Here is a 21,721-nt window from a genome sequence, read left to right as displayed (position 1 = left end):
TGCCCTAGAGCTCCAAGGCACAAAGTGCTGAATCATTTCCAAACACGGTGATACGCCCCAAAGCATCTTGCTTCCAGCTCTTAGGCAAGCTAAGAAACAACTCGCTCTGCACAGTGCTCTTACAGCCTACCGGGAACATCTCTTACAAATGCCTGAGAAACGCAGTTGCTTTGCAGGCCTGATCTCGCTGATGTAAAACTTCTGCTGTGGGTGTTCTGCATTGCCCTAGAGCTTCAAGGCACAAAGCCCAGTCTTGTATCCAAAGGGGGAGTGAGGCCCCAAAGCATCTTGCTTCCAGCTCTTTGGGAAGCTAAGAAACAACTCGCTCTGCACAGTGCTCTTACAGCCTACCGAGAACATCTCTTACAAAGGCCTGTGAAACGCAGTTCCTTTGCAGGACTGATCTGCCTGAAGTAGAACTTATGCTCTAGGTGTTGTACATTGCCCTAGACCTTCCATGCACAAGGCCCTGCCTTGTATCCAAACTATGGAGAGGCCCTAATGCATCTTGCTTCCAACTCTTCGGGAAGCTAAGAAACAACTCGGTCTGCACCGTGCTCTTACAGTCTACCGGGAACATCTCTAACAAAGGCCTGTGAAACTCAGTTTCTTTGCACTCCTGATCTGGCTGGAGTAGACCTTCTGCTGTGGGTGTTCTACATAGACCTAGAGCTCCAAGGCACAAAGTGCTGAATCATTTCCAAAGACGGAGATACGCCCCAAAGCATCTTGCTTCCAGCTCTTCGGGAAGCAAGAAACAACTCGCTGTGAACAGTGCTCTTACAGCCTACCCGGAACATCTCTTACAAAGGCCTGTGAAACGCAGTTTCTTTGCAGGCCTGATCTGGCTGAAGTAGAACTTCTGCTCTGGGTGTGCTACATTGCCCTAGATCTGAAAGGCACAAAGCCCAGCCTTGTTTACAAAGGGGAAGAGAGGCCCCAAAGTATCTTGCTTCCAGCTCTTTGGGAATCTAAGAAACAACTCGCTCTGCACAGTGCTCTTACATTCTACCGGGAACATCTCTTACAAAGGCCTGTGAAACGCAGTTCCTTTGCAGGCCTGATCTGGCTGAAGTAGAACTTATTCTCTGGGTGTTGTTCATTGCCCTAGAGCTTCAACGCACAAGGCCCAGCCTTGCATCCAAAGTGGGAGAGAGGCCCCAAAGCATCTTGCTTCCAGCTCTTTGGGAAGCTAAGAAACAGCTCGCTCTGCACAGTGCTCTTACAGCCTACCGGGAACATCTCTTACAAAGGCCTGTGAAACGCAGTTTCTTTGCAGGCCTGATCTGGCTGAAGTAAAACTTCTGCTCTGAGTGTGCTACATTGCCCTAGAGCTCGAAGGCACAAAGTGCTGCATTATTTCCATAGATGGAGAGAGGCCCCAAAACATCTTGTTTCCAGCTCTTTGGGAAGCTAAGAATCAACTCGCTCTGCACAGTGCTCTTACAGCCTACCGTGAACATCTCTTACAAAGGCCTGTGAAACGCAGTTTCTTTGCAGGCCTGATCGGGCGGAAGTAGAACTTCTGCTCTGGGTGTGCTAAATTGCCCTAGAGCTGAAAGGCACAATGTGCAGGCTTCTATCCAAATGGCGAGTTGGGATCCAAAGCATCTTGCTTCCAGCTCTTTGGGAAGCTAAGAAACAAACCGCTCTGCTCAGTGCTCTTACAGCCTACCGGGAACATCTCTTAAAAGGCCTGTGAAACACAGTTTCTTTGCAGGCCTGATCTCGCTGAAGTAGAACTTCTGCTGTGGGTGTTCTACATTGCCCTAGAGCTTCAAGGCACAAAGCCGAGTCTTGAATCCAAAGGGGGAGGGAGACCCGAAAGCATCTTGCTTCTAGCTCTTTGGGAAGCTAAGAAACAACTCGCTGTGCACAGTGCTCTTACAGCCTACCGAGAACATCTCTTACAAAGGCCTGTGAAACGCAGTTCCTTTGCAGGCCTGATCTGCCTGAATTAGAACTTATGCTCTAGGTGTTGAACACTGCCCTAGAGCTTCCATGCACAAGGCCCTGCCTTGTATCCAAACTGGAGAGAGGCCCTAAAGCATCTTGCTTCCAGCTCTTCGGGAAGCTAAGAAACAGTTCGCTCTGCACAGTGCTCTTACAGCCTAGCGGGAACATCTCTTACAAAGGCCTGTGAAACGCAGTTCCTTTGCAGGCCTGATCTGGCTGAAGTAGAACTTCTGCTGTGGGTGTGCTACATTGCCCTAGAGCTCCAAGGCACAAAGTGCTGAATCATTTCCAAAGACGGAGATACGCCCCAAAGCATCTTGCTTCCAGCTCGTTGGGAAGCTAAGAAACAACTCGCTCTGCACAGTGCTCTTACAGCCTACCGGGAACATCTCTTACAAACGCCTGTGAAACGCAGTTTCTTTGCAGGCCTGATCTGGCTGAAGTAGAACTACTGCTTTGGGTGTGCTACATTGCCCTAGAGCTGAAAGGCACAACGTGCAGTCTTCTTTCCAAAGGGCGAGTTGGGCCCCAAAGCATCTTGCTTCCAGCTCTTTGGGAAGCTAAGAAACAACTCACTCTGAACAGTGCTCTTACAGCTTACCGGGAACATCTCTTACAAAGGCCTGTGAAACGCAGTTCCTTTGCAGGCCTGATCTGGCTGAAGTAGAACTTATTCTCTGGGTGTTGTTCATTGCCCTAGAGCTTCAGCGCACAAGGCCCTGCCTTGTATCCAAAGTGGGAGAGAGGCCCCAAAGCATCTTGCTTCCAGCTCTTTGGGAAGCTAAGAAACAGCTCGCTCTGCACAGTGCTCTTACAGCCACCGGGAACATCTCTTACAAAGGCCTGTGAAACGCAGTTTCTTTGCAGGCCTGATCTGGCTGAAGTAGAACTTCTGCTCTGAGTGTGCTACATTGCCCTAGAGCTCGAAGGTGCAAAGTGCTGCATTATATCCATAGACGGAGAGAGGCCCCAAAGCATCTTGTTTCCAGCTGTTTGGGAAGCTAAGAATCAACTCGCTCTGCACAGTGCTCTTACAGGCTACCGGGAACATCTCTTACAAAGGCCTGTGAAACGCAGTTCCTTGGCAGGCCTGATCTGCCTGAATTAGAACTTATGCTCTAGGTGTTGTACACTGCCCTAGAGCTTCCATGCACAAGGCCCTGCCTTGTATCCAAACTGGAGAGAGGCCCTAAAGCATCTTGCTTCCAGCTCTTCGGGAAGCTAAGTAACAGTGCGCTCTGCACAGTGCTCTTACAGCCTAGCGGGAACATCTCTTACAAAGGCCTGTGAAGCGCAGTTTCCTTGCAGGCCTGATCTGGCTGAAGCAGAAGTCCTGCTCTGGGTGTGCTACATTGCCTGAGAGCTGAAAGGTACAACGTGCAGTCTTCTTTCGAAAGGGCAAGTTGGGCAAAAAGCATCTTCCTTCCAGCTCTTTGGGAAGCTAAGAAACAACTCGCTCTGCACTGTGCTCTTGCAGCCTACCGGGAACATCTCTTACAAAGGCCTGTGAAACGCAGTTTCTTTGCAGGCCTGACCAGGCTGAAGTAAAACTACTGCTGTGGGTGTTCTACTTTGCCCTGGAGCTTCAAGGCACAAAGCCCAGTCTTGTATCCAAAGGGGGAGTGAGGCCCCAAAGCATCTTGCTTCCACCACTTTGGGAAGCTAAGAAACAACTCGCTCTGCACAGTGCTCTTACAGCCTACCGAGAACATCTCTTAGAAAGTACTATGAAACGCAGTTCCTTTGCACGACTGATCTGCCTGAAGTAGAACTTATGCTCTAGGTGTTGTACATTGCCCTAGAGCTTCCATGCACAAGGCACTGCCTTGTATCCAAACTGGAGAGAGGTCCTAAAGCATCTTGCTTCCAGCTCTTCGGGAAGCTAATAAACAACTCGGTCTGCACAGTGCTCTTACAGTCTACCGAGAACATCTCTTAGAAAGTCCTGTGAAACGCAGTTCCTTTGCACGACTGATCTGCCTGAAGTAGAACTTATGCTCTAGGTGTTGTACATTGCCCTAGAGCTTCCATGCACAAGGCACTGCCTTGTATCCAAACTGGAGAGAGGTCCTAAAGCATCTTGCTTCCAGCTCTTCGGGAAGCTAATAAACAACTCGGTCTGCACAGTGCTCTTACAGTCTACCGGGAACATCTCTTACAAAGGCCTGTGAAACGCAGTTTCTTTGCAGGCCTGATCTGGCTGAAGTAGAACTTCTGCTGTGGGTGTGCTACATTGCCCTAGAGCACCAAGGCACAAAGTGCTGATTCATTTCCAAAGACGGAGATACGCCCCAAAGCATCTTGCTTCCAGCTCTTTGGGAAGCTAAGAAACAACTCGCTCTGCACAGTGCTCTTACAGCCTACCGGGAACATCTCTTCCAAAGGCCTGTGAAACGCAGTTTCTTTGCAGGCCTGATCTGGCTGAAGTAGAACTTCTGCTTTGGGTGTGCTACATTGCCCTACAGCTGAAAGGCACAACGTGCAGTCTTCTTTCCAAAGGGCGAGTTGGGCCCCAAATCATCTTGCTTCCAGCTCTTTGGGAAGCTATGAAAAAACTCCCACTTCTCAGTGCTCTTACAGCCTACCGGGAACAGCTCTTAAAAAGGCCTGTGAAACTCAGTTTCTTTGCAGGCGTGATCTGGCTGAAGTAGAACTTCTGCTGTGGGTGTTCTTCATTGCCCTAGAGCTTCAAGGCACAAAGCCCAGTCTTGTATCCAAAGGGGGAGGGAGGCCCCAAATAATCTTGCTTCCAGCTCTTTGGGAAACTAAGAAACAACTCGCTCTGCACACAGCTCTTACAGCCTAACGGGAATATGTCTTACAAAGGCCTGTGAAACGCAGTTTCTTTGCACGCCTGATCTGGCTGAAGTAGAACATTTGCTCTGGGTGTGCTACATTGCCCTAGAGCTGTAAGGCACTATGTGCAGGCTTCTTTCCAAAGGTCGAGTTGGGCCCCAAAGCCTCTTGCTTCCAACTCTTTGGGCAGCTATGAAACAACTCGCTGTGCACAGTGCTCTTACAGCCTACTGTGAACATCTCTTACAAAGTCCTGTGAAACGCAGTTCCTTTGCAGGCCTGATCTGGCTGAAGTAGAACTTCTGCTCTGGGTGTGCTACATTTCCCTAGAGCTCCAAGGGACAAAGTGCTGAATCATTTCCAAACACGGTGATACGCCCCAAAGCATCTTGCTTCCAGCACTTTGGGAAGCTAAGAAACAACTCGCTCTGCACAGTGCTCTTACAGTACGGGAATATCTCTTACAAAGGCCTGTGAAACGCAGTTTCTTTGCAGGCCTGATCTGGCTGAAGTAGAACTTATGATCTGGGTGTTGTACATTGCCCTAGAGCTTCAATGCACAAGGCCCTGCCTTGTATCCAAAGGGGGAGAGAGGCCCCAAAGCATCTTGCTTCCAGCTCTTTGGGAAGCTAAGAAACAGCTCGCTCTGCACACTGCTCTTGCCGCCTACAGGGAACATCTCTTACAAAGGCCTGTGAAACGCAATGCCTTTGCAGGCCTTATCTAGCTGAAGTACAACTTCTGCTGTGGGAGAGCTACATTGCCATAGAGCTTCAAGGCACAAAGCCCTGCCTTGTTTCCAGAGTGGAAGATATGCCCCAAAGCATCTTGCTTCCAGCCCTTTGGGAAGCTAAGACACAACTCGCTCGGCACAGTGCTCTTACAGCCTACCGGGAACATCTCCTACAAAGGCCTGCGAAACGCAGTTTTATGCAGGCCTGATCTGGCTGAAGTAGAACTTCTGCTTTGGGTGTGCTACATTGCCCTAGAGCTGAAAGGCACAACGTGCAGTCTTCTTTCCAAAGGGCGAGTTGGGCCCCAAAGCACCTTGCTTCCACCTCTTTGGGAAGCTAAGAAACAACTCACTCTGCATAGTGCTCTTACAGCCTACCGGGTACATCTCTTATAAAGGCCTGTGACACGCAGTTTCTTTGCATGCCTGATCTGACTGAAGTAGCACTTCTCCTCTGGGTGTGCTACATTGCCCTAGAGCTTCCATGCACAAGGCCATACCTTGTATCCACCTCGAGAGAGGCCCTAAAGAATCTTGCTTCCAGATCTATGGGAAGCTAAAAAACAACTCGCTCTGCACAGTGCTCTTACAGCACCGGAAACATCTCTTACAAAGGCTTGTGAAACTCAGTTTCTTTGCAGGCCTGATCTGGCTGATGTAGATCTTATGCTCTGGGTGTTGTACATTGCCCTAGAGCTTCAACGCACAAGGCCCTGCCTTGTATCCAAAGGGGGAGAGAGGCCCCAAAGCATCTTGCTTCCAGCTCCTTGGGAAGCTAAGAAACAGCTCGCTCTGCACAGTGCTCTTACAGCCTACCGGGAACATCTCTTACAAAGGCCTGTGAAACGCAATGCCTTTGCGGGCCTTACCTAGCTGAAGTACAACTTCTGCTGTGGGAGAGCTACATTGTCATAGAGCTTCAAGGCACAAAGCCCTGCCTTGTTTCCAGAGTGTAAGAAAGGCCCTAAAGCATCTTGCTTCCAGCCCTTTGGGAAGCTAAGACACAACTCGCTCTGCTCAGTGCTCTTACGGCCTACCGGGAACATCTCTTTCAAAGGCCTGTGAAACGCACTTTCTTTGCAGGCCTGGTCTGGCTGAAGTAGAACTTCTGCTCTGCGTGTGCTACATTGCCCTAGAGCTGAAAGGCACAACGTGCAGTCTTCTTTCCAAAGGGCGAGTTGTGCCCAAAGCATCTATCTTCCAGCTCTGTAGGAAGCTAAGAAACAACTCGCTCTGCACAGAGCTCTTACAGCCTACCGGGAACATCTCTTACAAAGTTCTGTGAAACGCAGTTTCTTTGCAGGCCTGATCTGGCTGAATTAGAACTTCTGCTTTGGGTGTGCTACATTGCCCTACAGCTGAAAGGCACAACGTGCAGGCTTCTTTCCAAAGGGCGAGTTGGGCCCCAAAGATTCTTGCTTCCAGCTCTTTGGGAAGCTAAGAAACAACTCGCTGTGCACAGTGCTCTTACAGCCTACCGGGAACATCTCCTACAAAGGCCTGTGAAACGCAGTTTCTTTGCAGGCCTGATCTGGCTGAAGTAGAACTTCTGCTCTGGGTGTGCTACATTGCCCGAAAGCTGAAAGGCACAACGTGCAGTCTTCTTTCCAAAGGGCAAGTTGGGCCAAAAGCATCTTGCTTCCAGCTCTTTGGGAAGCTAAGAAACAACTCGCTCTGCACAGTGCTCTTACAGCCTACCGGGAACATCTCTTACACAGGCCTGTGACACGCAGTTTCTTTGAAGGCCTGATCTGACTGAAGTAGAACTTCTCCTCTGGGTGTGCTACATTGACCTAGAGCTTCCATGCACAAGGCCATACCTTGTATCCACCTCGAGAGAGGCGCTAAAGAATCTTGCTTCCAGCTCTATGGGAAGCTAAGAAACAACTCGCTCTGCACAGTGCTCTTACAGCACCGGAAACATCTCTGAAAAAGGCCTGTGAAACGCAGTTTCTTTGCAGGCCTGATCTGGCTGAAGTAGAACTTATGCTCTGGGTGTTGTACATTGCCCTAGAGCTTCAACGCACAAGGCCCTGCCTTGTATCCAAAGGGGGAGAGAGGCCCCAGAGCATCTTGCTTCCAGCTCCTTGGGAAGCTAAGAAACAGCTTGCTCTGCACAGTGCTCTTACAACCTACCGGGAACATCTCTTACAAAGGCCTCTGAAACGCAATGCCTTTGCAGGCCTTATCTAGCTGAAGTACAACTTCTGCTGTGGGAGAGCTACATTGTCATAGAGCTTCAAGGCACAAAGCCCTGCCTTGTTTCCAGAGTGGAAGATAGGCCCCAAAGCATCTTGCTTCCAGACCTTTGGGAAGCTAAGACACAACTCGCTCGGCACAGTGCTCTTAAAGCCTACCAGAAACATCTTTTACAAAGGCCTGTGAAACGCAGTTGCTTTGCAGGCCTGATCTGGGTGAAGTAGAAATTCTGCTCTGGGTGTACTATATTGCCCTAGAGCTTCAAGGCACAAAGTGCTGAATCATTTCCAAAGACGGAGATATGCCCCAAGGCATCTTGCGTCCAGCTCTTTGGGAATCTAAGAAACATCTCACTCTGCACAGTGCCCTTACAGCCTACCGGGAACATCTCTTACAAACGCCTGTGAAACGCAGTTTCTTTGCAGGCCTCATCTGGCTGAAGTAGAACTTCTGCTCTGGTTGTGCAACATTGACCTAGAGCTGAAACGCACAACGTGCAGGCTTCTTTACAAAGGGCGATTTGGGCCCCAAAGCATCTTGCTTCCAGCTCTTTGGGAAGCTAAGAAACAACTCACTCTGCACAGTGCTCTTACAGCCAACCGGGAACATCTCTTACTAAGGCCTTTGAAACGCAGTTTCTTTGCAGGCCTGATCTGGCTGAAGTAGAACTTCTGCTCTGTGTGTGCTACATTGCCCGAGAGCTGAAAGGCACAACGTGCAGTCTTATTTAAAAAGGGCGAGTTGGGGCCCAAGGCATCTTGCTTCCAGCTCTTTGGGAACCTAAGAAACAACTCGCTCTGCACAGTGCTCTTACAGCCTACCGGGAACATCTCTTACAAAGGCCTGTGAAACGCAGTTCCTTTGCAGGCCTGATCTGGCTGAAGTAGAACTTATTCTCTGGGTGTTGTTCATTGCCCTAGAGCTTCAACGCACAAGGGCCTGCCTTGTATCCAAAGTGGGAGAGAGGCCCTAAAGCATCTTGCTTCCAGCTCTTTGGGAAGCTAAGAAACAGCTCCCTCTGCACAGTGCTCTTACAGCCTACCGGGAACATCTCTTACAAAGGCCTGTGACACGCAGTTTCTTTCCAGGCCTGATCGGGCTGAAGTAGAACTTCTTCTCTGGGTGTGATACATTGCCCTACAGCTGAAAGGCACAATGTGCAGGCATCTATCCAAAGGGCGAGTTGGGATCTAAAGCATCTTGCTTCCAGCTCCTAGGGAAGCTAAGAAACAACTCACTCTGCACAGTGCTCTTACAGCCTACCAGGAACATCTCCGACAAAGGCCTGTGAAACGCAGTTACTTTGCAGGCCTGATCTGGCTGAAGTAGAACTTCTGCTCTGGGTGTGCTACATTGCCCGAGAGCTGAAAGGCACAACGTGCAGTCTTCTTTCCTAAGGGCGAGTTGGTCCAAAAGCATCTTGCTTCCAGATCTTTGGGAAGCTAAGAAACAGCTCGCTCTGCACAGTGCTCTTACAGCCCACCGGGAACATCTCTTACAAAGGCCTGTGACACGCAGTTTCTTTGCAGGCCTGATCTTCCTGAAGTAGAACTTCTCCTCTGGGAGTGCTACATTGCCCTGGAGCTTATATGCACAAGGCCATACCTTGTATCCACCTGGAGAGAGGCCCTATAGAATCTTGCTTCCAGCTCTATGGGAAGCTAAGAAACAACTCGCTCTGGTCATTGCTCTTACAGCCTACCGGGAACATCTCTTACAAAGGCCTGTGATACACAGTTCCTTTGCAGGCCTGATTTGGCTGAAGTAGAACTTCTGCTCTGGGTGTGCTACATTGCCCTAGAGCTCCAAGGCACAAAGTGCTGAATCATTTCCAAACACGGTGATACGCCCCAAAGCATCTTGCTTCCAGCTCTTAGGCAAGCTAAGAAACAACTCGCTCTGCACAGTGCTCTTACAGCCTACCGGGAACATCTCTTACAAATGCCTGAGAAACGCAGTTGCTTTGCAGGCCTGATCTCGCTGATGTAAAACTTCTGCTGTGGGTGTTCTGCATTGCCCTAGAGCTTCAAGGCACAAAGCCCAGTCTTGTATCCAAAGGGGGAGTGAGGCCCCAAAGCATCTTGCTTCCAGCTCTTTGGAAAGCTAAGAAACAACTCGCTCTGCACAGTGCTCTTACAGCCTACCGAGAACATCTCTTACAAAGGCCTGTGAAACGCAGTTCCTTTGCAGGACTGATCTGCCTGAAGTAGAACTTATGCTCTAGGTGTTGTACATTGCCCTAGACCTTCCATGCACAAGGCCCTGCCTTGTATCCAAACTATGGAGAGGCCCTAATGCATCTTGCTTCCAACTCTTCGGGAAGCTAAGAAACAACTCGGTCTGCACCGTGCTCTTACAGTCTACCGGGAACATCTCTAACAAAGGCCTGTGAAACTCAGTTTCTTTGCACTCCTGATCTGGCTGGAGTAGACCTTCTGCTGTGGGTGTTCTACATAGACCTAGAGCTCCAAGGCACAAAGTGCTGAATCATTTCCAAAGACGGAGATACGCCCCAAAGCATCTTGCTTCCAGCTCTTCGGGAAGCAAGAAACAACTCGCTGTGAACAGTGCTCTTACAGCCTACCCGGAACATCTCTTACAAAGGCCTGTGAAACGCAGTTTCTTTGCAGGCCTGATCTGGCTGAAGTAGAACTTCTGCTCTGGGTGTGCTACATTGCCCTAGATCTGAAAGGCACAAAGCCCAGCCTTGTTTACAAAGGGGAAGAGAGGCCCCAAAGTATCTTGCTTCCAGCTCTTTGGGAATCTAAGAAACAACTCGCTCTGCACAGTGCTCTTACATTCTACCGGGAACATCTCTTACAAAGGCCTGTGAAACGCAGTTCCTTTGCAGGCCTGATCTGGCTGAAGTAGAACTTATTCTCTGGGTGTTGTTCATTGCCCTAGAGCTTCAACGCACAAGGCCCAGCCTTGCATCCAAAGTGGGAGAGAGGCCCCAAAGCATCTTGCTTCCAGCTCTTTGGGAAGCTAAGAAACAGCTCGCTCTGCACAGTGCTCTTACAGCCTACCGGGAACATCTCTTACAAAGGCCTGTGAAACGCAGTTTCTTTGCAGGCCTGATCTGGCTGAAGTAAAACTTCTGCTCTGAGTGTGCTACATTGCCCTAGAGCTCGAAGGCACAAAGTGCTGCATTATTTCCATAGATGGAGAGAGGCCCCAAAACATCTTGTTTCCAGCTCTTTGGGAAGCTAAGAATCAACTCGCTCTGCACAGTGCTCTTACAGCCTACCGTGAACATCTCTTACAAAGGCCTGTGAAACGCAGTTTCTTTGCAGGCCTGATCGGGCGGAAGTAGAACTTCTGCTCTGGGTGTGCTAAATTGCCCTAGAGCTGAAAGGCACAATGTGCAGGCTTCTATCCAAATGGCGAGTTGGGATCCAAAGCATCTTGCTTCCAGCTCTTTGGGAAGCTAAGAAACAAACCGCTCTGCTCAGTGCTCTTACAGCCTACCGGGAACATCTCTTAAAAGGCCTGTGAAACACAGTTTCTTTGCAGGCCTGATCTCGCTGAAGTAGAACTTCTGCTGTGGGTGTTCTACATTGCCCTAGAGCTTCAAGGCACAAAGCCGAGTCTTGAATCCAAAGGGGGAGGGAGACCCGAAAGCATCTTGCTTCTAGCTCTTTGGGAAGCTAAGAAACAACTCGCTGTGCACAGTGCTCTTACAGCCTACCGAGAACATCTCTTACAAAGGCCTGTGAAACGCAGTTCCTTTGCAGGCCTGATCTGCCTGAATTAGAACTTATGCTCTAGGTGTTGAACACTGCCCTAGAGCTTCCATGCACAAGGCCCTGCCTTGTATCCAAACTGGAGAGAGGCCCTAAAGCATCTTGCTTCCAGCTCTTCGGGAAGCTAAGAAACAGTTCGCTCTGCACAGTGCTCTTACAGCCTAGCGGGAACATCTCTTACAAAGGCCTGTGAAACGCAGTTCCTTTGCAGGCCTGATCTGGCTGAAGTAGAACTTCTGCTGTGGGTGTGCTACATTGCCCTAGAGCTCCAAGGCACAAAGTGCTGAATCATTTCCAAAGACGGAGATACGCCCCAAAGCATCTTGCTTCCAGCTCGTTGGGAAGCTAAGAAACAACTCGCTCTGCACAGTGCTCTTACAGCCTACCGGGAACATCTCTTACAAACGCCTGTGAAACGCAGTTTCTTTGCAGGCCTGATCTGGCTGAAGTAGAACTACTGCTTTGGGTGTGCTACATTGCCCTAGAGCTGAAAGGCACAACGTGCAGTCTTCTTTCCAAAGGGCGAGTTGAGCCCCAAAGCATCTTGCTTCCAGCTCTTTGGGAAGCTAAGAAACAACTCACTCTGAACAGTGCTCTTACAGCTTAACGGGAACATCTCTTACAAAGGCCTGTGAAACGCAGTTCCTTTGCAGGCCTGATCTGGCTGAAGTAGAACTTATTCTCTGGGTGTTGTTCATTGCCCTAGAGCTTCAGCGCACAAGGCCCTGCCTTGTATCCAAAGTGGGAGAGAGGCCCCAAAGCATCTTGCTTCCAGCTCTTTGGGAAGCTAAGAAACAGCTCGCTCTGCACAGTGCTCTTACAGCCACCGGGAACATCTCTTACAAAGGCCTGTGAAACGCAGTTTCTTTGCAGGCCTGATCTGGCTGAAGTAGAACTTCTGCTCTGAGTGTGCTACATTGCCCTAGAGCTCGAAGGTGCAAAGTGCTGCATTATATCCATAGACGGAGAGAGGCCCCAAAGCATCTTGTTTCCAGCTGTTTGGGAAGCTAAGAATCAACTCGCTCTGCACAGTGCTCTTACAGGCTACCGGGAACATCTCTTACAAAGGCCTGTGAAACGCAGTTCCTTGGCAGGCCTGATCTGCCTGAATTAGAACTTATGCTCTAGGTGTTGTACACTGCCCTAGAGCTTCCATGCACAAGGCCCTGCCTTGTATCCAAACTGGAGAGAGGCCCTAAAGCATCTTGCTTCCAGCTCTTCGGGAAGCTAAGTAACAGTGCGCTCTGCACAGTGCTCTTACAGCCTAGCGGGAACATCTCTTACAAAGGCCTGTGAAGCGCAGTTTCCTTGCAGGCCTGATCTGGCTGAAGCAGAAGTCCTGCTCTGGGTGTGCTACATTGCCTGAGAGCTGAAAGGTACAACGTGCAGTCTTCTTTCGAAAGGGCAAGTTGGGCAAAAAGCATCTTCCTTCCAGCTCTTTGGGAAGCTAAGAAACAACTCGCTCTGCACTGTGCTCTTGCAGCCTACCGGGAACATCTCTTACAAAGGCCTGTGAAACGCAGTTTCTTTGCAGGCCTGACCAGGCTGAAGTAAAACTACTGCTGTGGGTGTTCTACTTTGCCCTGGAGCTTCAAGGCACAAAGCCCAGTCTTGTATCCAAAGGGGGAGTGAGGCCCCAAAGCATCTTGCTTCCACCACTTTGGGAAGCTAAGAAACAACTCGCTCTGCACAGTGCTCTTACAGCCTACCGAGAACATCTCTTAGAAAGTACTATGAAACGCAGTTCCTTTGCACGACTGATCTGCCTGAAGTAGAACTTATGCTCTAGGTGTTGTACATTGCCCTAGAGCTTCCATGCACAAGGCACTGCCTTGTATCCAAACTGGAGAGAGGTCCTAAAGCATCTTGCTTCCAGCTCTTCGGGAAGCTAATAAACAACTCGGTCTGCACAGTGCTCTTACAGTCTACCGAGAACATCTCTTAGAAAGTCCTGTGAAACGCAGTTCCTTTGCACGACTGATCTGCCTGAAGTAGAACTTATGCTCTAGGTGTTGTACATTGCCCTAGAGCTTCCATGCACAAGGCACTGCCTTGTATCCAAACTGGAGAGAGGTCCTAAAGCATCTTGCTTCCAGCTCTTCGGGAAGCTAATAAACAACTCGGTCTGCACAGTGCTCTTACAGTCTACCGGGAACATCTCTTACAAAGGCCTGAGAAACGCAGTTTCTTTGCAGGCCTGATCTGGCTGAAGTAGAACTTCTGCTGTGGGTGTGCTACATTGCCCTAGAGCACCAAGGCACAAAGTGCTGATTCATTTCCAAAGACGGAGATACGCCCCAAAGCATCTTGCTTCCAGCTCTTTGGGAAGCTAAGAAACAACTCGCTCTGCACAGTGCTCTTACAGCCTACCGGGAACATCTCTTCCAAAGGCCTGTGAAACGCAGTTTCTTTGCAGGCCTGATCTGGCTGAAGTAGAACTTCTGCTTTGGGTGTGCTACATTGCCCTAGAGCTCCAAGGCACAACGTGCAGTCTTCTTTCCAAAGGGCGAGTTGGGCCCCAAATCATCTTGCTTCCAGCTCTTTGGGAAGCTATGAAAAAACTCCCACTTCTCAGTGCTCTTACAGCCTACCGGGAACAGCTCTTAAAAAGGCCTGTGAAACTCAGTTTCTTTGCAGGCGTGATCTGGCTGAAGTAGAACTTCTGCTGTGGGTGTTCTTCATTGCCCTAGAGCTTCAAGGCACAAAGCCCAGTCTTGTATCCAAAGGGGGAGGGAGGCCCCAAATAATCTTGCTTCCAGCTCTTTGGGAAACTAAGAAACAACTCGCTCTGCACACAGCTCTTACAGCCTAACGGGAATATGTCTTACAAAGGCCTGTGAAACGCAGTTTCTTTGCACGCCTGATCTGGCTGAAGTAGAACATTTGCTCTGGGTGTGCTACATTGCCCTAGAGCTGTAAGGCACTATGTGCAGGCTTCTTTCCAAAGGTCGAGTTGGGCCCCAAAGCCTCTTGCTTCCAACTCTTTGGGCAGCTATGAAACAACTCGCTGTGCACAGTGCTCTTACAGCCTACTGTGAACATCTCTTACAAAGTCCTGTGAAACGCAGTTCCTTTGCAGGCCTGATCTGGCTGAAGTAGAACTTCTGCTCTGGGTGTGCTACATTTCCCTAGAGCTCCAAGGCACAAAGTGCTGAATCATTTCCAAACACGGTGATACGCCCCAAAGCATCTTGCTTCCAGCACTTTGGGAAGCTAAGAAACAACTCGCTCTGCACAGTGCTCTTACAGTACGGGAATATCTCTTACAAAGGCCTGTGAAACGCAGTTTCTTTGCAGGCCTGATCTGGCTGAAGTAGAACTTATGATCTGGGTGTTGTACATTGCCCTAGAGCTTCAATGCACAAGGCCCTGCCTTGTATCCAAAGGGGGAGAGAGGCCCCAAAGCATCTTGCTTCCAGCTCTTTGGGAAGCTAAGAAACAGCTCGCTCTGCACACTGCTCTTGCCGCCTACAGGGAACATCTCTTACAAAGGCCTGTGAAACGCAATGCCTTTGCAGGCCTTATCTAGCTGAAGTACAACTTCTGCTGTGGGAGAGCTACATTGCCATAGAGCTTCAAGGCACAAAGCCCTGCCTTGTTTCCAGAGTGGAAGATATGCCCCAAAGCATCTTGCTTCCAGCCCTTTGGGAAGCTAAGACACAACTCGCTCGGCACAGTGCTCTTACAGCCTACCGGGAACATCTCTTACAAAGGCCTGCGAAACGCAGTTTTATGCAGGCCTGATCTGGCTGAAGTAGAACTTCTGCTTTGGGTGTGCTACATTGCCCTAGAGCTGAAAGGCACAACGTGCAGTCTTCTTTCCAAAGGGCGAGTTGGGCCCCAAAGCACCTTGCTTCCACCTCTTTGGGAAGCTAAGAAACAACTCACTCTGCATAGTGCTCTTACAGCCTACCGGGTACATCTCTTATAAAGGCCTGTGACACGCAGTTTCTTTGCATGCCTGATCTGACTGAAGTAGCACTTCTCCTCTGGGTGTGCTACATTGCCCTAGAGCTTCCATGCACAAGGCCATACCTTGTATCCACATGGAGAGAGGCCCTAAAGAATCTTGCTTCCAGCTCTATGGGAATGTAAGAAACAACTCACTCTGCACAGTGAACTTACAGCACCGGGAACATCTCTTACACAGGCCTGTGAAACGCAGTTTCTTTGCAGGCCTGATCTGGCTGAAGTACAACTTATGCTCTGGGTGTTGTACATTGCCCTAGAGCTTCAACGCACAAGGCCCTGCCTTGTATCCAAAGGGGGAGAGAGGCCCCAAGGAATCTTGCTTCCAGCTCCTAGGGAAGCTAAGAAACAGCTCGCTCTGCACAGTGCTCTTACAGCCTACCGGGAACATCTCTTACAAAGGCCTGTGAAACGCAATGCCTTTGCAGGCCTTATCTAGCTGAAGTACAACTTCTGCTGTGGGAGAGCTACATTGCCATAGAGGTTCAAGGCACAAAGCCCTGCCTTGTATCCAGAGTGGAATATAGGCCCTAAAGCATCTTGCTTCCAGCCCTTTGGGAAGCTAAGACACAACTCGCCCGGCACAGTGTTCTTACAGCCTACCAGAAACATCTCTTACAAAGGCCTGTGAAACGCAGTTGCTTTGCAGGCCTGATCTGGGTGAAGTAGAAATTCTGCTCGGGGTGTGCTAAATTGCCCTAGAGCTCCAAGGCACAAAGTGCTGAATCATTTCCAAAGACGGAGATATGCCCCAAGGCATCTTGCCACCAGCTCTTTGGGAATCTAAGAAACAACTAACTCTGCACAGTGCTCTTACAGCCTACCGGGAACATCTCTTACAAAGGCCTGTGAAACACAGTTTCTTTGCAGGCCTCATCTGGCTGAAGTAGAACTTCTGCTCTGGGTGTGCTACATTGCCCTAGAGCTGAAACGCACAACGTGCGTGCTTCTTTCCAAAGGGCGAGTTGGGGCCGAAATCATCTTGCTTCCAGCTCTTTGGGAACCTAAGAAACAACTCTCTCTGCACAGTGCTCTTACAGCCTACCGGGAACATCTCTTACAAAGCCCTGTGAAACGCACTTTCTTTGCAGGCCTGATCTGGCTGAAGTAGAACTTCAGCTCTGCGTGTGCCACATTTCCCCAGAGCTGAAAGGCACAACGTGCAGTCTTCTTTCCAAAGGGCGAGTTCCGCCCAAGCATCTAGCTTCCAGCTCTTTAGGAAGCTAAGAAACAACTCGCTCTGCACAGAGCTCTTACAGCCTACTGGGAAGATCTCTTACAAAGGCCTGTGAAACACAGTTTCTTTGCAGGCCTAATCTGGGTGAAGTAGAACTTCTGCTTGGGGTGTGCTACATTGCCCTAGAGCTGAAAGGCACAACGTGCAGGCTTCTTTCCAAAGGGCGAGTTGGGCCCCAAAGCTTCTTGCTTCCAGCTCTTTGGGAAGCAAAGAAACAACTCGCTCTGCACAGTGCTCTTACAGCCTACCGGGAACATCTCTTCCAAAGGCCTGTGAAACGCAGTTTCTTTGCAGGCTGATCTGGATGAAGTAGAACTTCTGCTCTGGGTGTGCTACATTGCCCTAGATCTGAAAGGCACAAAGTCCAGCCTTGTTTACAAAGGGGAGGGGGGGCCCCAAAGTATCTTGCTTCCAGCTCTTTGGGAAGCTAAGAAACAACTCGCTCTGCACAGTGCTCTTACAGCCTACCGGGAACATCTCTTCCAAAGGCCTGTGAAACGCAGTTCCTTTGCAGGCCTGATCTGGCTGAAGTAGAACTTATTCTCTAGGTGTTGTTCATTGATCTAGAGCTTCTACGCACAAGGCCCTGCCTTGTATCCAAAGGGGGAGAGAGGCCCCAAAGCATCTTGCTTCCAGCTCTTTGGGAAGCTAAGAAACAGCTCGCTCTGCACAGTGCTCTTACAGCCTACCGGGAACATCTCTTACAAAGGCCTGTGAAACGCAGTTTCTTTGCAGGCCTGATCTGGCTGAAGTAGAACTTCTGCTCTGAGTGTGCTACATTGCCCTAGAGCTCGAAGGCACAAAGTGCTGCATTATTTCCATAGACGGAGAGAGGCCCCAAAGCATCTTGCTTCCAGCTCTTTGGGAAGCTAAGAAACAAACCGCTCTGCTCAGTGCTCTTACAGCCTACCGGGAACATCTCTTAAAAGGCCTGTGAAACTCAGTTTCTTTGCAGGCCTGATCTGGCTGAAGTAGAACTTCTGCTGTGGGTGTTCTGCATTGCCCTAGAGCTTCAAGGCACAAAGCCGAGTCTTGTATCCAAAGGGGGAGTGAGACAACAAAGCATCTTGCTTCTAGCTCTTTCGGAAACTAAGAAACAACTCGCTCTGCACAGTGCTCTTTCAGCCTACCGAGAACATCTCTTAAAAAGGCCTGTGAAATGCAGTTCCTTTGCAGGCCTGATCTGGCTGAAGTAGAACTTCTGTTCTGTGTTTGCTACATTGCCCTAGAGCTCCAATTCACAAAGAGCTGCATTATTTCCAAAGACGGAGAGAGGCCCCAAAGTATCTTGCTTCCAGCTCTTTGGGAAGCTAAGAAACAACTCGCTCTGCACAGTGCTCTCACAGCCTACCGGGAACATCTCTTACAAAGGCCTGTGAAACGCAGTTCCTTTGCAGTCCTGATCTGGCTGAAGTAGAACTTCTGCTGTGGGTGTGCTACATTGCCCTGGAGCTTCAAGGCTCGGGGCCCTGCCTTGTATCCAAACTGGAGAAAGGCTCTAAAGCATCTTGCTTCCAGCTCTTTGGGACGCTAAGAAACAACTCAAGGTGCACAGTGCTATTACACCATACCGGGAACATCTCTTACAAAGGGCCGTGAAACGCAGTTTCTTTGCAGGACTGATCTGGGTGAAGTAGAAACTCTGTTCTGGGTGTGCTACATTGCCCTAGAGCTCCAAGGCACAAAGTGCTGAATCATTTACAAAGACGGAGATACGCCCCAAAGCATCTTGCTTCCAGCTCTCTGGAGAGCTAAGAAACAACTCGCTCTGCACAGTGCTCTTACAGCCGACTGGGAACATCTCTTACAAAGGACTGTGACACGCAGTTTCTTTGCAGGCCTGATCTGGCTGAAGTAGAACTTCTGCTCTGGGTGTGCTACATTGCCCGAGAGCTGAAAGGCACAACGTGCAGTCTTCTTTCCAAAGGGCAAGTTGGGCCAAAAGCATCTTGCTTCCAGCTCTTTGGGAAGCTAAGAAACAACTCGCTCTGCACAGTGCTCTTACAGCCTACCGGGAACATCTCTTACAAAGGCCTGTGACACGCAGTTTCTTTGCAGGCCTGATCTGACTGAAGTGGAACTTCTCCTCTGGGTGTGCTACATTGCCCTAGAGCTTCCATGCACAAGGTCATACCTTGTATCCACCTGGAGAGAGGCCCTAAAGAATCTTGCTTTCAGCTCTATGGGAGGATAAGAAACAACTCGCTGTGCTCAGTGGTCTTACAGCCTACTGGGAACATCTCTTACAAGGGCCTGTGAAAAGCAGTTTCATTGCAGGCGTGATCTGGCTGAAGTTGAACTTCTGCTGTGGGTGTTCTTCATTGCCCTAGAGCTTCAAGGCACAAAGCCCAGTCTTGTATCCAAAGGGCGAGTTGGGCCCCAAAGCTTCTTGCTTCCAGCTCTTTGGGAAGCTAAGAAACAACTCGCTGTGCACAGTGCTCTTACAGCCTACCGAGAACATCTCTTACAAAGGCCTGTGAAACGCTGTTCCTTTGCAGGCCTGATCTGGCTTAAGTAGAACTTCTGCTCTGGGTGTGCTACATTGCCTGAGAGCTGAAAGGCACAACGTGCAGTCTTCTTTCCAAAGGGCAAGTTGGGCCAAAAGCATCTTGCTTCCAGCTCTTTGGGAAGCTAAGAAACAACTCCCTCTGCACAGTGCTCTTTCAGCCTACCGGGAACATCTCTTACAAAGGCCTGTGAAATGCAGTTTCTTTGCAGTACTGATCTGGCTGAAGTAGGACTTCTGATCTGGGTGTGCTACCTTGCCCGAGAGGTGAAAGGCACAACGTTCAGTCTTCTTTCAAAGGGCGAGTTGGGTCCGAAATCATCTTGCTTCCAGCCCTTTGGGAAGCTAAGAAACAACTCGCTCTGCACAGTGCTCTTACAGCCTACCGGGAACATCTCTTACAAAGGCCTGTGAAACAAGATTCATTGCAGGCCTGATCTGGCTGTAGTAGAACTTCTCCTATGGGTGTGCTACATTGCCCGAGAGCTGAAAGGCCCAACGTGCAGTCTTCTTTCCAAAGGGCGAGTTGGGCCACAAAGCATCTTGCTTCCAGCTCTTTGGGAAGCTAAGAAACAACTCGCTCTGCACAGTGCTCTTACAGCCTACCGGGAAAATCTCTTACAAAGGCCTGTGACACGCAGTTTCTTTGCAGGCCTGATCTGGCTGAAGTGGAACTTCTGCTCTGGGTGTGCTACATTGCCCTAGAGCTTCCATGCACAAGGCCATACCTTGTATCCACCTGGAGAGAGGCCCTAAAGAATCTTGCTTCCAGCTCTATGGGAAGCTAAGAAACAACTCGCTGTGGTCATTGCTCTTACAGCCTACCGGGAACTTCTCTTACAAAGGCCTGTGAAACGCAATTTCTTTGCAGGCGTGATCTGGCTGAAGTAGAACTTCTGCTGTGGGTGTTCTTCATTGCCCTAGAGCTTCAAGGCACAAAGCCCAGTCTTGTATCCAAAGGTGTAGGGAGGCCCCAAATCATCTTGCTTCCAGCTCTTTGGGAAGCTAAGAAAAAACTCGCTCTGCACAGTGCTCTTACAGCCTACCCGGAACATCTCTTACAAAGGCCTGTGAAACGCACTTTCTTTGCAGGCCTGGTATGGCTGAAGTAGAACTTCTCCTCTGCGTGTGCTACATTGACCTAGAGCTGAAAGGCACAACATGCAGTCTTCTTTCCAAAGGGCGAGTTGGGCCCAAAGCATCTAGCTTCCAGCTCTTTAGGAAGCTAAGAAACAACTCGCTCTGAACAGAGCTCTTACAGCCTACCGGGAACATCTCTTACAAAGGCCTGTGAAACGCAGTTTCTTTGCAGGCCTGATCTGGCTGAAGTAGAACTTCTGCTTTGGGTGTGCTACATTGCCCTAGAGCTGAAAGGCACAACGTGCAGGCTTCTTTCCAAAGGGCGAGTTGTGCCCCAAAGCTTCTTGCTTCCAGCTCTTTGGGAAGCTAAGAAACATCTCGCTGTGCACAGTGCTCTTACAGCCTACCCGGAACATCTCTTACAGAGGCCTGTGAAACGCAGTTTCTTTGCAGGCCTTATCTGGCTGAAGTAGAACTTCTGCTCTGGGTGTGCTACATTGCCCTATTTCTGAAAGGCTCAAAGCCCAGCATTGTTTACAAAGGGGAAGAGAGGCCCCAAAGTATCTTGCTTCCAGCTCTTTGGGAAGCTAAGAAACAACTCGCTCTGCAGAGTGCTCTTACAGCCTACCGGGAACATCTCTTACAAAGGCCTGTGAAACGCAGTTCCTTTGCAGGCGTGATCTGGCTGAAGTAGAACTTATTCTCTGGGTGTTGAACATTGCCCTAGTTCTTCAACGCACAAGGCCCTGCCTTGTATCCAAAGTGGGAGAGAGGCCCCAAAGCATCTTGCTTCCAGCTCTTTGGGAAGCGAAGAAACAGCTCGCTCTGCACAGTGCTCTTACAGCCTACCGGGAACATCTCTTAGAAAGGCCTGTGAAACGCAGTTTCTTTGCAGGCCTGATCTGGCTGAAGTAGAACTTCTGCTCTGAGTGTGCTACATGGCCCTAGAGCTCGAAGGCACAAAGTGCTGCATTATTTCCATAGACGGAGAGAGGCCCCAAAGCATCTTGTTTCCAGCTCTTTGGGAAGCTAAGAAACAACTCGCTGTGCACAGTGCTCTTACAGCCTACCCGGAACATCTCTTACAAAGGCCTGTGAAACGGAGTTTCTTTGCAGGCCTTATCTGGCTGAAGTAGAACTTCTGCTCTGGGTGTGCTACATTGCCCTAGATCTGAAAGGCTCAAAGCCCAGCCTTGTTTACAAAGGGGAAGAGAGGCCCCAAAGCATCTTGCTTCCAGCTCTTTGGGAAGCTAAGAAACAGCTCGCTCTGCACAGTGCTCTTACAGCCTACCGGGAACATCTCTTACAAAGGCCTGTGACACGCAGTTTCTTTGCAGGCCTGATCTGGCTGAAGTAGAACTTCTGCTCTGGTTGTGCTACATTGCCCTAGAGCTTCCATGCACAAGGCCATACCTTGTATCCACCTCGAGAGAGGCCCTAAAGAATCTTGCTTCCAGCTCTATGGGAAGCTAAGAAACAACTCGCTCTGCACAGTGCTCTTA

This window comes from Equus caballus, chromosome 1 (genome assembly GCF_041296265.1).
Source record: "Equus caballus isolate H_3958 breed thoroughbred chromosome 1, TB-T2T, whole genome shotgun sequence".
Classification (NCBI taxonomy): domain Eukaryota; kingdom Metazoa; phylum Chordata; class Mammalia; order Perissodactyla; family Equidae; genus Equus; species Equus caballus.
This window is presented reverse-complemented; position numbering follows the sequence as displayed.